We start from the raw sequence: 17,344 nt of genomic DNA, 5'->3' as shown, positions 1-17,344 counted from the left end.
AATGCGTGTATATATATTAATAAATTTGATCGGTAACAGTGTTGTTTGCAAAAAGATTTGTAGAAAAACCAGTTTAGTTAAATTCTTATTATAAATACCTATTGTAAGGTGTCATTACTGCTACACCTAACGTGTGAAAGTTTTGCACTGGTTTAGATTATGAATATCATACACATAAATTTATTCTTGTCCCGAGTCAAACAGAAACAAGTTAATGGCATCGTAAAAACATAGAAAAAATTGATGTTTATTTATTTTATCCAGGTATAATAACGTAATAAACATTTTTACTATTATTTTGGCCGAAAGGATAAGTGTGTGCCGTGCACAAAGTAAATTATATGAACTGATGAATTATTTCAACTATTGGTGTACGATTATATTATCAAATGTTTAACGTAAATATGTCTTGTCAGTACCTACGCCCGAGTGAATAATATAATATGCAAATATGTACCTATGCTTACTTTATAAATTGCATATTAATCGCATTAGAAGAAATGATTTGTTATTATATGTTTTTCTTAGAAGTGGCACAAACAGGCGCAACTGTAAACTGTAAGTCAATTATTATCTCCATTTTATACAAATTACAGATGCACTTACTAATAAAAAAATTGTATTTGTATATAGCTACAAATGAATACATCCTTATAATTATCAGATTACCTACTTGACACTAAATACAATTTTTTTACTGCAAAGTTAATATTTAACAAATGCACTCTTCAAAACTTTTTTTATTAGATCTAAATTGTTATTAAATACATTTTTTAATATAAAAATAAAAATATTGCCATATTATGTAAAACATATAAATAGGAATTTTAGAAAATGAGTACTATATACGTAACAATATACTATGTACATTGCACATTATATATTATATTATATTCATAATATATTTATTTAATTTATTAAAATATTATTTATGTTTTATGTTGTCGCTTGTCAACGTTCACAATATTTTGTCTGGAACACAACATAAATATTATGGCTTTATCAGACGATAATCGATCGTTTTCGAGGTATCGAAAGCAAACAACGATTTTACTTTGAAAAATTTGGCTGGAAATTCACGTTCAATTTCAGCCATTCACGTTTCCACATAAATATTTCATTCACATAATTCCACACAAAATTAATTAACAACATTACCAAGAAATTTTATTATAATTTATAATTTATGTGAGAATTCCAGTCATAAACCAAAATCAAAATCAAATAGATTTCATCATAATACTATGATCAAAAAATATTGAATGCAACACAAAAATAATCTATGGACGTATGCATAGAATTATAGGCATTGGTGAGCATATTACAATAAGTATAAATTAATTCAAATTAATATTACATTAGGAAAAACTAATTTTAATTTTAACTCGTTTTAATTAATTTTTAATTTTTGATAAAATTGATTTTAAAAATAAATGTTTATTATTTTCATTTTTTATAAAATATACGATAATAATAATTGTTGTCGTACAATTAATATAGGTTCGTTATAGGTAAATCACGATGAAACGGTCAAGTTTAACGTTTATACCTTTCACTATCCAGCTATTAGTGTGCACTTTTCGGCCGCCGCTACTAATAATTAATACGGTAAATTTAAAACAATACAATATATAGCTTACAAATTACTCGTTGTTATTGATTTCTGAATAACCGTATGATATGTTACTCTCGAATCTCGTGTGGTCAACGGTCATGAATGCATTCATGACTTCATCGCACGGATCGTGCCCACCACACAATTCTATATATGTAACTACCCACAGATTATGTTTCTCTCATCCGAACAATTATCTAGTTTAACGTTATATATAGTACACCACACTACAATGCACAGCGTATAATAAACCATGGCCGTTGTATCTGTTTTCTATATCATCATCGTCGTGATCATCGAAAAGCGCGGGGCAGTCCTATATTTTGGTCAACTATTTCGATTTTCGTTTTTTTTTTTTTTTTGTATTGTATATGGTACAGATACTTTCCAACCGTATATTACCTATCAAACTCATCTTTATAATATATACTGGCCTAACCGAACTCCTATAATTTGAATTTGAATTTGAGTTTTTTTTTTTTTGTTTGTTTGTTTTATTAGTTTTTCATTTGAATTTATATGCTTTCAGGTATAATATTATAATAATAATATCATGCATATTATTATATGAATACCTGCAGTGTACACATCGTATTTTATTCACTCGCCCATTCCTCCTGCAGGCGCCCAAAATGACGCATATCTGGTACCTATCATATATAGGTACGTACCTATATTTAATATTAATTGTATGGGTGAGTTATATTATATATACGCTTATCATTATAATGCAATTATTGTTGTTGTTGTTGTTATAGTAAAACGCATTGTCAAATACTCCGATAATATGCCCTGAAAGTTAATTACGATTGCACGTGGTCGGTGAACATTATTATATAGTATACACAGAGAGCATATATATTTTTTTATTCTGCGTTTGTCCTTGGTAATTGATGATATTTATAAGACAATCTTGTACTCCGGGCGGCAACCCGTTGTTGACCTCTGGGCTCTGACGAATACTTTCACTGCACCAACCCATTCGGTTCTTCACCTACATTTTTTCACGCTCCGCGGTAACGCAAAATTCGAGTACGTAGATGCCATCCTTAATTTATGTGTACCTATAACTATAACTACACTGTTGTGTTACGTTCAAGTAAATAAATAATACGGCCAATTTATTGACAATAATACGCGTTTTACTATGAGAGGATTTTAATACTGTTTGTATATTATTATTATATACCGATCACGTATCACGCGATATCTATATACACGGGATATGGTCGTTTAATTCCGTACGTATAATATGTTATATAGTAAACGTTTCACGTTTCCAGACTTAAAACGCTTTTAAGACGATTCGAATACTTGTCCGGTGATTTATTAAATGTCAATGATTAGTTCGGTAATAAAATTTCGGTGATAAAAGCGAAAAAAAACCATAAAACAGCGTCGCAGTCTTTCCATTTCTCTCGGTGTCAACACGCCGTCTGGGCTCACGACTGTTAAAAACATATACCGGAAATGTGCAAATAACGAAGTTCGTGCGTCGTCGAGACATAAAAGGAAACATAAGTACCACTTATAATTTTGTTGGACATTAAAATTTGATCGCTTATCGCGATTCTCGGGCGAATCGCTGAAAAGCGTGAGGAGTTTTCCGGGTCCGTTTCAGTTCCAAGTATTATATATAGCTATAATGTCGAGCCCAAGTCATATCGTTTTGGCGAAACGTTGCGGACACTAATTTACACCTGCAGCGATATATCGATATAAGTGTACATAAAATAGTATTGTTATACAAACGCAAGTATATACGTTGTAAAGGTAGGTTCTGTATTATATATACACATATCTATCGCCGTCACGTATCATTAACCGCAGTGTATATATAATACGATTTCGTAAAATTGTGCAGTGCTCTATGAGTCATCGCAGTCGACTTTCGTTTTCTCTGGGGGCGATGTGTCTGTAGGTCCCGCTCCGCACAGGTGTGGATTTGCTGTTGTAGAGCGGCGGTACGCAACAATGTCGGTATACTTACTTACGCCTACAGGGTGATTCACCGAGCACGCTCACCCCCATTTTTTCGTCAAATAACATTACCTATATATTATTCTAATTTTTAGAGTTTTTAAATAATGTTTCTAAAGTTCTTGACATTTTTTGTGTTTCATACTTTAAGAGTGTCTTGTGGTGATACGATAACTTCTTTGTTTATTTTTTTCAAACAAAAATTCCTCTTTTTTTATACATTTCAAAAGATTAATTTATGGGTTACTAACATTTTTTTAATATTTTAATATTTTATATTCCAACCTATTATCGTGAACCTATATTATTGTCCATTAGTATATAATGTTAAATTATTCAAAATCTGTTCGTTTGGATTTTTATTTTTATACAGCATCAACATTAATGATAACATCAAAAAGCATCAGCATTTTCAAAAAAAAAATGTCTACTAATTATAACTAACAGTAGAATAAAAGAGGGTTTTATTTAAAAAATAGAATTTTATGTCTCCACAGGACACTCTCTCACTTAAAATTTAAGCGATACAAAAAATATTTAAAAGTTCCGAAAATCAGATTTTAAATGATAACATTATTAAAGAAAAAAACGAGTTGTAAGCATACTTAGTGAATCACTCTGTACTACGACTACTACGCCGCGGTCAAAGTGGGCAAAACGCTGACGATATTATAATATTCGTACCTACCTGTATTATAATATATAAAACGTATTATTATATTATTTTGCCGATCTTAAAAAATAATAAATGAAAAAAAAATCGTAATAACACGATAATGGCGAAAAACAACAACAAAACCGGATCCATCATCGAACCATACGCCATGTATATATAGGTACCTACGCGATGTATATAATAATATTTCATTTTTTTTTTAACGAGGAGAAATTGCCACGGATTGTCTACGCATACCGCCCATGATACCATTATTATTATTATTATCATTTTTATTATTATTGTTATGCCATTTCCAACCGACCGCACACACGCTCGCCCGCCGCCATACAAGTATGACGTTGTCACTTTATCCTTTATTTTTTTTCACCGCTGATGCAGCAGCAAAATATTGAATCCGTTATTACCTATATTATCGGTTGAATACACGCGGCTTATAAGTACAAGACGAATTAAGTAATTTTGTTTTTACGCTAGACGATCGACTCCCCGATGCATGTTTGTGTATTTGAATGAAAACATTTTTAATGTCTCGTGTACATGGTGATTTTCTCATGGAGCAATACTAATTATTTAAAAATCTATTAACGTTTTTGAAAGTAAAACAACATTTTTTTTTTACTTCTTCGAATGAAAACATAGATAGGTATTTGTAAATTCATATTCTGAAGCCGAATATTTCTTGGTGTATTTTTGTACCTATTTAAGAATTTAAATTTGGGCGTTAAGTATATGAGTTGTAATTAGGGCTCGGGTTTAATATGCTTTTTTTTTGTTGTGTATGAGATAGAAATCTAAATTTTATACATAAATTTGTTTCACGTCATTCTGATTACAAATAAAACAATTTATTTTTGCTTTTTTCGGCTTTTATTTTATGTAAATGCTTTTTTTTGCTTTTTCAGTTATTCTAGCTGTAGAATTTTTTTATATATTGTTTATTATGTTATAAGTAAAAATAAAAAATTAAATTAGACGTAAAAACCCAGAATACGGAATAAATGTTTTTATATTTTATTATTATTGTTTTCGTTATCGGCTTGTTAATTAAATGTATTAAACTTATAGATTATCGATCTACATTATATTATATTATAACCTGCAGTATCCATCAGGTCAACAAGCCTACAACATCGATATCGACCATTTCAAAATTTAAGATTTAGTGTTGTACTTTGAAACTTTTTGTATGAAGTATGCACCGATCAATTCAATGGATATAGAGAGTCGTTTTCTATGTATAAAAATATTCTGTCTGACAATATAGAATCAGTTTCACTACTGCAAATCTAGATAAATACATGGTAATTAATTCTTTTTTTAATTTAAATTAATTTTTCAATTTTTATTTTCTGTTTTATAACGAATTCTAATTAATTTTTGATCGTGATTTTTTTTTTTAAAAACAAATATGTTTTTTACTTTTTTAAAACAATCGTGTGCTTTTTTGTTATTATTTATGCTTTCAAATTCGAGCCTTTATTATAACTATTACAAGTTTAGGTTAGCAATGTGAAGTGATACAGCGAGTTAACCACGGAAAATGAGGTTCTACTACTTCGCTCACCTAAACTTTAAATACTTAAGCTCATAAACTGCTTATCTGAATTTAAATTTTAGTGTATACTCCTCTGTTTAAGTATAAAACTATAAAAATGTATGTTTTCGTTCGAAAAAGTAAAAAACTTAAAAAATGACTACAGTATATATGGACTAAAGTTTAGATGTATATATGCCTTACGACTACTTCACTTCTACAATCTTTAAATGTTAAAATAACTCTTATTAATAAACAATGTTTACTTAGGTAGTTAGTATATTCTAGGTTTCAGATAATGTCATAAAAAAATCAAAAAACTTACAATTTAATTATAATATTTTTATTAATTTAATAAAACAAGTACAAGTTGCAAAAATGTGATAGTATCTTTTACATTTTATGGTTGTACGTATAATATTGATATTAGTTTTTTAAATTAAAAAAATATATATACAAATTACTTATAAAGTTATAACATTTATAATATATAGTAATACATACAAATACAGTATGCTAATTTCAGTTTCACATATACTAGTACATTTAAACAATTTAACGAAATATGATTTCAAATGAACACGTGAGAAATCGATAAATGTATAATCATTCCAGATGAAATCATTATAACCTAATCATGTACGTAGTATTTTCCACGATACAAATTATTATATATTACCTATGTATATACTCATATCATAAAAAGGTCGAAACTAAAGACTTGTGAACAGGCCATATACCCATCCCAATATTTTATAACTAGGTATTTTGTTGAGCGACAAATAATAATATTCTGTTATATTATAATTAAAGATAGTGCCTCATACTAATAAAAAAAAAAAATAATAATAATAATAATAATAATACAATGTACCTACTTACAATCTACCTAATAGTAATAATAACATAATATTTCATGATACAGATAAAGATATACAGTTTAGTACCAATAAATAATTTTCTATAATTTTTCAAGTTAAATGATTATCCATGATATTTTATTGTATTATTATTTTTTATATGAAACAATCATTTACAATAATATTAGAAAACTAATTCTCAAATTCGCTCTCTATCCCTTTAAATAGTATGATTTTCAACTAATAGTTTTTTCAATAAATATAATATAATGATAATAATGTAGATACCAATTTAATAATTAAATGAGAAATTTGTACAATAGATCTATCAAGTCACTATTAGATTTTACTAGGTATTTAAGGTATATCTAATACAGTCTTATAAGTAAATTAATTTTATTTTAATAATAGGTATAATCGTAACATAAAACAAATATTTTTAATCTGGAATCTTTTTCTATAACCATATTTTAAATTCTACGCAAAGCAATAAGTTAATTGGTTTTATAATCAAGTATTTGAGATTATTTTTGTATCTAAAATCGGGTTTCTAGTAAAAAATTATATTATCATCAACTTAAAGGGTGATTTCCAAAATCAAATTTAATCTACGAGTAGTTAGTTCTTTGGTGGATCAATAATTGACATTTCTCAGAAATAATTGTTTGGTACCTAGTCTTGTTTATATTTTTTTCAATATAATTGTAGTTATGATAATATCATGTATATTATTATTATACAACAATTGATATAAAATTAATTTTTATAAATTACAATTCCCATATAAATCATTAAGTACCAATGTGTTTACTAATATTATTTATATACATTAAATGTGTTATAATTTTGAAAGATACAAATATTTAACGTTAAGACGTATTATCGTTATAAATATATATTCAATTAATCTGACAATTGTGCCTGTAAATAAGAAAAAGTTGAGGTGTAAAAAAAATACACAGCTTATCATTATCGTATTAAGTGAATATAATACTATACAGATTGTGAGTTAAAATCCATTTTTGATGAGAATGATAATAGAAATCATTTGTTTGGCAATCGTCTCTGCAGTTACGCTTGCCGGCATTTATTCGATATCAATATATGTATAAGTACTTACTCAGGAAATAAAAAACCCCTTGATGCTGTTACTATGCTGAATAACTACAACGAAAACGTTACACTGTTAACATATTACACCGACAAGTGTCATTTGAATAATAGGTATTTGATTCAAAATATTAATGCTACACGTATAGTACATTTAATATTCTATAAAATCTACAATAGACGCACACGCACTTAACTCTAAATGAATACTATAAGTATGTCGTCTGTAAACGGTATGATGGTTGTAAATATGATATTAATGAAATTATATTTTCTTTGGCAGCCGCTAAACCATAGGTATAAAACGTTTTAGTCAATACAAAAAAAAAAAAAAAAATAAAATAAAATAAAATAAAAATACGTGCCATTGTTAATCTCTGCGAGCTCTTCGTCAATCGTTTTTATTACAGTATATACATTAAAAAAAAGAATTACACTATAAAGATTGGTTCATTATTAATTTTATGTTAATTGTTTAAACACAATATACCTAAGTGTCTTTTAAAGATTTGAGATATTTTTTTAATATCATTTTATTATTTACTCTCAGTATGGTACCTTTTTTTTAAATTGCTTACAAATAAAACAATTAAGCATATTTATGTATACAAATTCAACGGGTATTTTTTTAAACAAATTTTTAAAGTATCAAATAATAAAACTGATGATAAAATTATATTATTAATAATATTAATAGCTACACGTTTTTAATAATAGGTAATTTTATTTTTACTAATAATGCCAATAATGTGATTTAAATTGTAATGTATAGGCACAATATAACAATAAAACTTTTATGTTACAATTTTCGTTTTTATTATACTAAAGTAAAGTGTAATTTTCAATATACTTAGATGTCAATTGATAATTACAAACTAGACGGTATATTGTCCTAAATATATCCTATTTGACACATCTTTACATCAAACCACCAAGAACCATCTAATTAGGTATTGATTTTATTAAAAAAAATTTTTTTGTATTTTATATAAGAACAAATCATGTTTTCGTATAAATATCATAAAATATTAGACTGAAATCTTGTAACATACAGGTATGATAGTTATAAACTAAAATATAGAAAAACTTTCTGTTACGGACCACAGTCCACAGTTTCCATCGTAATTATTACATACTATTGTAACAAAAACCTCGTTTTATCAGACCGAAAACCAACGAAACGGATATTTTCTATGTTAGTTATAATAAATTACGGATAGGTTCTCACATTTATATTAATATTAACAAAAATTAATTAATTAGTCATTAAAAGTGAAAAATAATTTTAAACATAAAATAACACAAAAATCTGTTAAAGTGCACATTATTATCATTTTTCTGTATTTTTACTTAATAGTTTATACCATCTGAAATCACAAACTTTATAAATTATCAATGTTTAAATGTCGTCATATAAATGAATAATCAAGTTCAAATATGTATTAACATTTTAAACTAAACCTAAATTCTGAAAATATTCTATATAATATAATAGGACTAGAAAATAGTTAAACTAATTTTGTTTATCAATAATTATTATGTAAATATGTTTTTAAACTAGTAGCCCAATCGGATATGGAAGTTCCTATAAACACTGTTCAGAAAAAAAAGGAATTTATTAAGAAGTTCATATAACCGTTGTCTGTAATATCTTCCTGGGTGAGTAGTTTATATTATGTATAATTAAACATTTGGTGAGACGATGTTTTCTTTGAACTTTATGTTTTTGTCGTAGTCGCTGAAGAATATCTAAACATATAATAATAAGTAATAACACTACAAAGTGATCATTAAAATGAATATAATTTATATATATATATATTAAGGTCACATTAACCTATTATTATATGTATCTTCCAACCATCCATCATATCTGAACAATGCATGGCGCATGAACGTGTCGTAAACATTTGCGATACGTTAGTTTAATATGTGCGTATAGATAATATTTATGATATAGTCTAAAATTATTTTCTATTATATGTATTATTATTAATAATTTATAATATTTTTTAAAACTATTATTATATTGTAGTAAAAACACTTACGTATTTGTTTTTTCACATTCAATACCTAAAAGTTAATATACTATGCCACATAAATTAAGTTATTATTATAAATATGATTAATAAAGCTTTTAAATGAATTTACAAGGTGCATCTATAATATATTATAATTTTAAAAAATATTCATTTTTGTTTACCATTTCTATAAGCTATAGCCATGAAATAATAATTATTATTTAGTAATTATATTTTTCGTTCTAATTACATTTTTAAATTCACAGTTTTCGTTTTTTGTACCATATAATATAATATGAATGTTCAATGTTTTAATAATAACTATTAACAATATTATTTTAATCGGTTAAATATATCTACATTATCCGTCATATACAATGAATAACTTCATATCCTTTACCTAATTCTCCAATAATTTAAGATTAATAAAAATTTTAGTTACCTAGTAAGAAAGTTAAATATATAACCAGATATTTACATAGTACAGTCTTGTCCTAAACTAAAATACAAATTCATTTTTCTAATTAAAAATTGTAAATAGATAGATTGTTATTAAAAACCGTGTTAGAATTGAGCACGCATTCAAAAAGCACAACTAATAACATTATTTAAAATATACATTACACGCGTACCATGACAAAATAAAATTTTCAATAGTAAAATGCAATACATATATTGATATATTCTATGTTAGAATGAATTTTCACAGCAGATTTCTCTTTGAAAATCACATCATTAAACAATTTTCAATTGCCAATCTCAGAAAAGATTTCCATTTCCTTTTATATGCTATATATATGAACTTATTATAATGCAAATTGTATTATAACTGCATTAATGATGTTCATTCAAAATATGAATACAAACCGGATTATATTCTAATTATAATATGGCGGAGATGGTAATTTGTATCCAGTGTTCCAAAACTTTTTATTCAATCGTCAACATTCATTTTTATTTTTATCAATGAAATTAATAAGCTGATAAATTGAATTATAATCCTATTCATATGTTTTGTGTAACACAAGTATTGATTATTGAATCTATATTATTGAAATAAAGTGTACCTATTCTTAATTTTTTAGGAAACAGAAAAACAAGTCGAGTGAAATGAAATATTATGAAGTTTTAAAACACTTATACGCTATAGACATGGTAATGATATGTTTTAATTACTGAAAGTAAAAATAAGTAAAAATTAACATAATTTTGCAGAGGTACCTAATTATTTTAAACACGATATTGAATAATTGTATTTAGTCGTCCAATTATTATAGTACACTTGTAAACGAAAATTAATACATTTTATAATAGTGTGACTTTTATCTAATTATTATTTAAATTCATTTGCATATTTGTACTAAAATGTTATCGTTTTCACTTGTCTTATCACATTATTATTTTTTAAAAGTTATAAATAGGTACATTTAATGAAGGCAGTGAAGGCACAATCTTAATCTTCAATCGGTATGCACTTTCATTAAATTAATTTTCTTATTAAAAGCAATTCATTAAAAATATAATAATATGTATTGTGTAATATGTATAATAATATATTGTGATAAACGTTATTTTTTGTTAAAAAAAAAAAAAATTAAAAAAAGATCACAATCAAATGCCTTCAACACAACCTTATATAATAATGAAAAAGTTGCACCCTATAATTAATTTTACATGATGAAGTATAATTTTTGATTTTAGTCCAGATTTTTGTCAAGAGATACACAAAACGTGAGTTGAACGGTTTTTGAATAGTTTTGAGAGTTGAGATCCGATTCGACGATCGCTGCTGTTGTATCAGTTTTCTATCTTTGCGATACAATATTAAATTAAACAGAGTCTATACAGGTATGATAGGACCATATAATATTATACACTATATACCTACTTTAGTATTGTATACTTATGAGTTATGACGGTTTTACGAAAAAGTAGTTTTAACGCTTTCAAACTGCGTATTTTGCAACACTACCTATATACACAATAAGCACTATTGTGTGTTTAAATTTTTCAGGAGTTAAGGGTTTATGAGTAGTCCTCACTTACGGTTTTTGTAAGATATCATTATTAAAAATGACAGTATTGACACCATTTTCATAGTATAAAATTATACTTTTTTTTTTAATTATAATCGACTTGATCGATGTGGTGATAAAACAAATTAAAGCTCGAAATGCATAGGTATATATTTCTATATATTGTAGCGTGACTTGTTTTTATTTTTTATTTCTCCCGAATCGAATATAACATACCTATTATAGTAGTCGCTCGAAAACGCGTTGTATACGACAAACACCCGAAATATTTACAACTTTCTATCGTCGCATATACTCATAAGCAGCTTACCTATATATATAATAATATACAGTGCGTGTGTGTTTAGGACGTTTGAGTCACCCGTCGACTTTGTCCCCAATATCCTTTTCGGATGACATGCAAATCGATGCCCGCCCGATTTTAAATTTACAGATCAGCGGCAGCTTCGGGCTGCAGCAGATTCGCAACAGGACCACACCTCGACGGTTCGTGACAAATATACGTGTTAGCGATATGCGCACGCGCACGCGTGTACGTGTGTCCGTTTTATAGCTATAGTTGTTTGTAAGTGTTCCCATTAATATACATATAAAAATTATATATTAAATACTATATATAACCGTTGAAAATATGATATATATATTATATATATATATATTGTCTATCAGTAAGTAGATCTGAAGAAATACGACACATTTAAATGCAATATATATCTGTCGTGTCGTCTTCTGCATAATATATATCATACGAAATTGCGGACACGAGAGATGGGCTATCTGGGTTTAAACACTTCCCCTCCGTTTTTACTCCGTGTCTACTATTAATTTTTAAATAAACAGCCTTTATCGTTTATAAATTAATTTATACAAAAAAAAAAGAAAAGAAATACGCGTATGCTGTATAATCTTCTTTAAAAGTTTCCAAACAATAATTGAGACGAGTTTATTGCTTTTGAAATCTACGAAAATATTTTAATTACCATTTTATTATGATTATATTATTTCGCGTCTATAGTTATCCTAAGGTAAATTGTTCGATATATTTTACAGGTAATTTGACTTTACGTACATTGATTGAATGAAAGTTTTTACGTATGTAGGTATACGTATATAGTAAGTCATTCGTAGACAATAATAATTAATGAATATTCTTTCTCTATTTATTTAATAATTAATAAACTTACAGCGTAAAAGTAAAATAGGTAATAATAATAATGATCGTGGTAAATAAAGATATTAAATTTTCACCGATTCTTTGTTTAAATAATGTATATATATATTTATAAAAAAAATTCTAGACGTTCGTTAACTTAACTCAACTTTTAGTATTAAGTCTTAATGTCTACCTTTAATCTCAAGTTTGAGGTGGAGTCGGATCATACCTAACCATCTACCAGGGCGTCAAACCGTCTGGTAATAACCATAATAATAGAATTCCATCCCTGTGTAAATACGAGTTACCGAGCACATAATATTGTAAGTTATACGCATACATTTTACTCGATTTGTTTGTTTTACGGTAGTAAACATATACAACTATTAATGTATTATTTTTGTTTGTGGGACAACACTCTAAACACGAACCACTCACACAATTCTCGCGGATTAAATTTCACGCGATCCACCGACTTAATGGTCGACATTATAATATTGAGATGACATTCATCTGACCACCGCGCGCCTTTAAGTATATTATTATTTATTATCCTACACTAGATTCACACAATATCATACACACGGTTGTTTTTATCATAAGTTGTTTCTCGCCAACAGTTCTTCGTTTACATAAATACTGATTAACGACCGTTATTTTACTCAAAGTATAATATTATAATATATATATAATATTATACATTTGTAAGTTATTGCGAGAGAGTGCGTAGTGTATAACATACAAATACACTTAATATATAATATATTATAACTTATAATATTATAAGATGAATGTAAATTTTATATTATTATAATATTCACGGTCAAACATACACACGAGTGTAATAAAATAATTTTAAATTTTTTATATTTATCTAGTTACTTCCTATTTGATACTCTTTTGGAAATAAAACTCCGTCTGTAGTATAATTAAACGCATGATTTATAATTTATAAACCTCTACTCCTAAATAAACTAACTGTGAGTTAGCGTATTTAACCGCACGAAGTACTCGAGTATAGTCCACGTTTTTTTAAGGAGTGACGTGAGTATTGCACTATACTCATCCCCACCCATCGTAGTCATTCGAAAATTTCAACTTTTTCCGGGTCGATAATCGGCATGCGTAATTAACGTGCGTTGACATGGCCAAAACTCCATTTTTTTCGTGACAGTTTAGAAATTTTATCATAAAAAATCGTATCACGTGATATAAGTTTCGAGTTTATGAAATTTAAAAATAAACGCATCGTTGTGTATATAATATTGATTACGTCTTATTTAAACGTCTACATTATTGGATTGCATATTATTAGTTCACTGTATTTTACGATCTGATTTTAAATATAATATTCACATATTATTATACAAGTAAATAATATTATGCAGTACCTACATTTTGTGTATTTAATATTTATCTAGTAATTTGGATAAATTTGAATTAAATATAATATTTTCCTTTATACGAGTAACTATTAATTTAAGTACAAAAAAAAATCAAGATATATAGGTATGCTCGTTTATAAATTGTTATAATTAATAACGTTATTAATTGAATCATAATAATGTATTAATTTATCATACATTATTAATTACGTAATAGTATCATTATTCTTTTCAGCATTCAAATTGGATTCAAGATAATTTTGTGAAATAGCATACCTTTTGGTAATAAATCTCCAAAAAACAACTAGTGGATAAATTCACATCATAGATCTTATATCGTTTACTTGGAAATAACTGAGATGGTACTCGGAGAATTTTAATGATTTAACTTGATACTAATGTAAGCAAGGTTTTCACATATCAGTGTGTCGTAATCTACAATTATCAATTATACAAATAAATTTGAATTTTATTATATAGGTATTAGGTATAATGTATATTATATACTACTTGAGTAAAAAATTATCGACATTTAGTTACTAGCTCAACGCGATAGGGTGAATTATTTACTAACACTATGTCTATGATAGAGTGATGGAGATTTCAAAAATTAATTATTGTTTTTTTTTAAACAGGGCTTTAAAATTAAATCATTTATTTTGATGTCTGGTGTTCAAACATCGGAACAAAAAACTTAAAATAAGCATTTGGATTTAATATAATAGGTGACTATGGGTGTTAATAATAGTTCATTAAAAAACTATAAAGGTAAGTACAGGAACCAAATTTTTAAATAATAGGATATTTCTCAGAATAATTTCATAAGATATTATTGCGATATTATACACCTACTACTAAATATACGAAACGAAACATTATGTATAAATGTTAAAATGTATTGTTTTAATTTTAACAATGACACAGCGTGAGAAAATAAGTCAGCGCAATCCACGTAAATTGGTCTAACACGAGATGGTTTCCACGTGATAATATTATTGTTAACTAGGTATTTAAATACAATTTAAAAATGTTTTTTTATTTTTATTTTTTTTTTTACAAGACTATAGTTAGTTTTTTTACAAACATACATTACAATATCAATTTCCATAGTTTGTTTTGTTTCAGTTAAACACTGCCAATGTACGTGGAATATCATAGTCGTACGATAACACTACATGACATTATAATATTTGAGTTGTATTCTCGGGCGCCCGTTGGTCTTAGCACATTGCAATCATAAACGTATACGTATCTATCGTGACCTCGTCCATGTTTATTTTTCAATCGTCTTCTCCCATTTAATCTTTGATTGATTGGGATTTGCTTTGGGTATAGGTACTGCCGGGCGCTGGCTTTCACTCAGCCTACATATCTATCGGAATGGTACACGGACGAATGTTCTCCTCTGTAAATTCGTTATGTTAGAAAGTAAAAAAAAATAAAATAAAATAAACGTTTGCTGCAAGGTTGCCGCTGGAAGACGATTTACCATTGTCCGTTGGGCGCGATTAGCTTCCCATTATCACATCTTTCCGGCCGTTCGAGTATCATATTGTATACAATAATAATATAATATTGTGTTTGACTGTTTGGATTTCACTTTTTATTTTGGGTTATTTATTTATACATCATGTTCTTTATGATAACCACCGTTGTCTTGAAAAAGTGATATACAAACACACTCAGTGGGGCAGCGTGAGAGCTAGAGGGTTATTGTAAGGCGATTTTCACTCAGCCAAAATCTGGTGGTGATGTATTTATCTATACAATATTGATATAAAGTTTTTGTTTGTTTTGATTTGAATTTAGATAAGTATAGTAATAATTATTAGGTAACTAACGCAGATAAGGTAATTTTATTATTATAAATAATAATATCGATGTCGATGTAAAATATGCTCAATTGGTTGTAATCAAGACTCACTGTTAGATCCGTCCCCGAAAGACTGTAAAGTCATACGATTAAACAATTGCAGTACTGCAGTCTATTGTGATTGGTACTTAAACTCGTGTAATATAATAGGAATTATTCATTTTTTTACCTTGTTTTGATTATCAATGTGTTAGCATGATGTCTAAGAACATGGATAAGAAAATATATTTAAAAAAATTTTAGAAATGTAAATAAATGTAAAATTATGCTGCAGTAGATACCCGAGACTACAGTCTATTATGATTTTAAAACCTATATAATATATGTATGTAAATAATATGGACTTAAATTAATTAATGAATATTAATGAAATTATTCAAAGGTCAGTTAGGGTTAACTTGCAAAAGTATAAAATATTCAAAAAAATTGGCAAGAGGAACACGTCGTAACCGCAGTCAATCGCTTTTTAAAAAGTAAAACAAGAATTATTAACTATAAACGTAACTATGTTATAATGGAATTAGCAACTGCAACCTGTATACATTTAATTTTTTAAATTTATTTTATTCAACGCATAATCATCACATCATTTTTTTTTTATTTTATGTTAAAATTTAGTATTATAATAAATAATTTAGGAAATCAGTCTTCTGGTGCTTAACACACTTTTATCCATTCTCTTTTAGATTTTTAAAAAATCTTTTCTGCAATGAATTGCCTAGGTAATCATATTTGTGTAAAATTAAATAAAAATACTTTTAACACGTCCTATTTTTAATTTCACACATATTTGCAAACGGCTATTAAATTGGTTTAAAATTTTGCCTTTAGCATTAAAAATAGAGTATAATAAAACTATCGACATTTTTTACTAAATAAATAATAAAATAATAATAATACATTTTTTATGGATCCTATATTTAGATCATCAAAAAATTTTGCACTTGGCGGTGAATACGATAAATGTAAACTGTATTTGTTCTTTGGTTTCTATTTGTTGATGAAACATGTGATACATATAAAATTTATAATATAATTTGATAAAATTATATCAAATTATTGGAATAATAATATACATGACTGAATATTTTAACTATT

General features: G+C 26.9%; 1 long non-coding RNA gene across 1 annotated transcript; it reads left to right on the top strand.

Moving 5' to 3' along the window:
* The first annotated feature begins 1,506 nt into the window (after positions 1 to 1,506).
* Positions 1,507 to 3,757, top strand: LOC126551176 (uncharacterized). Its single transcript, XR_007605055.1, has 3 exons — positions 1,507 to 1,608; positions 2,145 to 2,310; positions 2,374 to 3,757. It is a non-coding gene; the product is annotated as an uncharacterized LOC126551176 (long non-coding RNA).
* Positions 3,758 to 17,344: the final 13,587 nt, after the last annotated feature.

Source organism: Aphis gossypii, chromosome 3 (assembly GCF_020184175.1).
Source record: "Aphis gossypii isolate Hap1 chromosome 3, ASM2018417v2, whole genome shotgun sequence".
Classification (NCBI taxonomy): domain Eukaryota; kingdom Metazoa; phylum Arthropoda; class Insecta; order Hemiptera; family Aphididae; genus Aphis; species Aphis gossypii.
The sequence above is the reverse complement of the archived record's forward strand: the minus strand, read 5'-3'. Positions and strand labels throughout refer to the sequence as shown.